At 38.6% G+C, this 3,906-nt stretch overlaps 1 long non-coding RNA gene across 1 annotated transcript in view; it reads right to left on the bottom strand.

Moving 5' to 3' along the window:
• LOC128249319 (uncharacterized) overlaps window positions 1-3,628 on the bottom strand; it is a 21,099-nt gene extending 17,471 nt beyond the window's left edge. The window contains exon 1 of the long non-coding RNA XR_008265420.1: window positions 3,393-3,628. This is a non-coding gene — a long non-coding RNA (uncharacterized LOC128249319). The remainder of the gene's footprint in view (window positions 1-3,392) is intronic.
• Between the last annotated feature and the right edge of the window lie 278 nt (window positions 3,629-3,906).

Raw genomic sequence — 3,906 nt, 5'->3', positions numbered from 1 at the left:
AAGGGAGCAAGGCAGCCGAAGGCTAGATGTTAGCCGCTTCGTTATCGTTTGTGATTGAATGCCCAAGAGAGAGGTTTCACTACAAAGTAATACTCCATGTGGAAATCAGATAAGATTTGTGATGTAGGGGTTTCCAACCAGTGTTTTACGCATCATGTGAAACAAGGTCGTACAGAAACAATAAAACTTACAAATTTCATTTCTAATTTATTGACATAGGTGTGGCTGTGTTGCAAAAAGCTTGATCTGGGTTCAGTCTCACTGCGTAGCACCTTGGGCAAATGTCTTCTATTATAACATCGAGCCAACTAAAGCCTTCTGAGTGGATTTGGTTGACGGAAGGAAGCCCGTCCTATGTAAATGTGTGTGTGTGTGTGTGTATATATATATATATATATATATATATATATATATATATATATATATATATATATATATATATATATGTGTGGTTGTATGTCTTTGTGTCTGCTCAGAACTCAGAACGTGAAGCCGAAAGAAATGCAGTGGGCATTTTTCCAGGCGTGCTAACCAACCTGCCAGCACGCCGCCTCCATCTTTGTATATATAACTGATTTCAGATTTTAACACAAAGCCAGCAACTTTTGGTGGAGAGGGGAGACTCGATTACTTAGATCTCAGCGTTCGACTGGTATTTATTTATCAACCCGGAAAGCATGAAAAGCAAAGTCGAGCGCAGCGGAATTTGAACTCAAGACATGAAGATGGACATAATGCCTGTAAGCATTTTGTCAGGTGTGCTAGCGATTCTGCCAGCTCGCTGCCTTTGTACCTGGATATATTGATAGACAGATAGGTATGCACACACACACATTAATGTAGATGCTTACATTATATATGTAAACATTTTTGTGTACGTGTGTGTGTGTGTGTACGTGTGTGTGCGTGTGCTATTCTGTGCATGCGCGTACAGCGTCTATGTCTGAAATTCATTCAAAGATTTCCCTTCTTGTCCAGAGATTCCCATATTTCTTCATATTGTCATTATGACGTCACAATACAACTAAAGTTTTCTCCAAAACCATCGTTTCAAATATTTTTCAGTCTCTTTCAACCTTTCGCGGTGATTAGAGGCTAGGGAATGTGTGCGCCGGGGGACGCACCCGGACATCTGAAGACTAGAGTGAAGTCAGAGTCATCTTCACCTTGTTTTTGGTGTTTGTGGGGATATTTTGAGCAGACCCTCACAGGTGTGCCCTCCACATAATCGTTTCCTCATAAGTTTCAGAAAAAAAATAGATAATGTTTAACGAAATATTCAACAAATGACTCTGAGATGGCGTGCATTACGACTATATCTGAATTTAATGTGAAAAAATAGAGGTCGCGCACACATATATATATTAACACACATGACAATTTATTTTCAAAAATTCAAATTTCCTTGTGTGAATATTTGTTGTATGTGTCAGTACATATGTGTACGTCCACGAATTATTTTTTTCTTCTTTTTTCATATTGAATTCCGATATAATCGTAATCTATACCATCTAAGAGTTATTTGCAGAGAATTTTGTGAAATATACGAATTTTTCAGGAAGTCATCAGGAAACAAAGTTGGGGACACATTTGTGTAGGTCTGCCGTTTTATGAACCTTTGAGTTCTTAAACACCCTCTGTAACATGCTGGTTGGTACCATAACATAGTTACAAGGTGTCCGGTATTGTTCCTTCAACCGTATGAACTCTTAGCCAGGCAATTTCAAGACAGGAAACCTGGAGGTTCCAACCAGAAACGATACTTCATTCTCGCTATATTCACACACAATATTTCATTGTAAATGATCGTTTAAATCTAAGGATAAATAAATATTGGTAAATAAATATCATACATGAAATATTTCTTTCTACTTTGGTGGAATGAATAGACTATCCTATTGACCCCAAAGCTTGACTGGTACTGATTTTATCAATAACAAAAGGATCAAGGGAACCATAGACCTCGGCGGAATTTGATCTCAGATTGAAAAGGTGTACGAAAGGCCGCCAGTGTGCCAACCATTCTGTCCTTCATCTAATGAACACGAAATAATGGTTACTCTACATGTAGTCCACAGTTAGATGTAGAGAGAAAGGTTTTAAACGTCGTATGTAAATAAAACGCAAGCTTGCTACTAGTAAAATGTTTGATAATATTTTCTTGATATTTTTACTGTAGTAAAATCGAAATTCTGCTATTCTGCAGCCCCTCTATCTCAGTCTACATTTGCTCTACATAAACAAATTATACCCCTTTGGAATAAGAGATTGAAAGTCTGCACTTTATTTGGGTTTCAAATATCCAGTATTGGGATCTGATTCAAAAGCATTTGGATTGCTACTTCTAGCAGGTAAAACTTGAAAGATTCACGCCATCTTGCTTGGCGTTTTTCAGAAGACGTCAGAGATGAAGGGGGAGATAAATGACGCTTACTTCGTTAATTTACCAATAGTTGGTATTCAACTTGGAACTGGAACAATAAAATGATTGCATTAAAGAATTAATTTCCAGCCATCCTCTAATCAAACAGCACCGGTGCATATAGTCATTATAGACATATTATAGTCATACTATTTAGCTCTCTTTAGCTGCAGGCAGCCCCGTGCAGGAACTAGTCCAAAAGTTCGCACGAAGCACGGCATTTAAGCTAATCTCTAATAAACTAAAGTAGTTGCTTCATTAATTGTTCGATAATGTTTTACATATTACAATAGTTGCGAACTCAATTTGACAATATGACTTTGCTTATAACTATACACTGTGTTTGGGATTTAAAATGTTCAATATGTGCAACATCTCTCTCTCTCTCTTTTTCTCTCTGACACACACACACATACGCTTGATTGTGAGCTTTCTTCAAGTTACTTTTATCCCTAAACATTTGTTCACTTAAACTGTCCGATGTTTCTTATATCAGCCCTTAAACACTGAGGCACCTACCTCGGGCACTTAAAATTTTCTTGCTGCCCAAATGAAAAACACGAAACCATCGGCCGTCTCAGTAACATAAAACCCCACCTCTTTGATAATAAATACACTCAAAAGCTTTTCTTTGATGCCGTTCTAAGGTAAATATTTTTTTTGAATTTTCATCGCAGATATCTTTCCATGTCTTTTGTGTTAATCCGTTTATGTAGTGAGTGAGATTTGGCTGCTATTCTAGCGGCCTAGAAGCTACCTTATGGACCTCCATTTGGACAAATTGCATAATCAAGAAGAAACCACACGAAATCCTAAAGAGTAATGGCTGAGCGTAATGAACCGTAAGGGGGCCAAAGACAAGCACCATGGGTACAACAAGCGCCATAAGAAAAGAGAAACGACTTGGACTAATGGTTGAGCGAAGATGGCATGAATCGAGCCAGTTCCGCAGTGTAGAGAGAAGACTTACCTCATTTTTGGCAAAAGACAATTTGGCGTGTAGCTTTTTTTACTAGGTACAGTTTAATATGACTATGTGCAGCAACAGCTCCGTTGCAAATGTGATGAAAGTTGTAGTGAAACCTCTATCTCGGGCATTCAATCACAAATGATAACGAAGCGGCTAACATCTAGCCTTCGGTTGCATTGGACCCTTGTGTTCTGTATGTGGTCAAACGACCAGACCTGAGAAACTGATGTGGTTGGAGCAGGCTTATTTATAGACGAACAGGGGGCTTCAGAAAACAGGCAGAACTCACTCTCTCACGTGACCTTATTAGAAGGCCACGATTGGACGGAATGCACCCTGGCGCGAAACAGAACTGGTAATGATTACCGTGCAAATGAGAACCAATCATATGGTTGTATATATTCTTGTTTTTGCCTTTGTGAGTTACAAGTCATGCTATCAGTTGGAGTCTCAGCTTTTTTAGCTGCTATTTCTGACCTACGGTATGTGGTGAAGCAAATATTTGCTGACCCCT

Source organism: Octopus bimaculoides, chromosome 13, assembly GCF_001194135.2.
Source record: "Octopus bimaculoides isolate UCB-OBI-ISO-001 chromosome 13, ASM119413v2, whole genome shotgun sequence".
Lineage (NCBI taxonomy): Eukaryota > Metazoa > Mollusca > Cephalopoda > Octopoda > Octopodidae > Octopus > Octopus bimaculoides.
The sequence above is the reverse complement of the archived record's forward strand: the minus strand, read 5'-3'. Positions and strand labels throughout refer to the sequence as shown.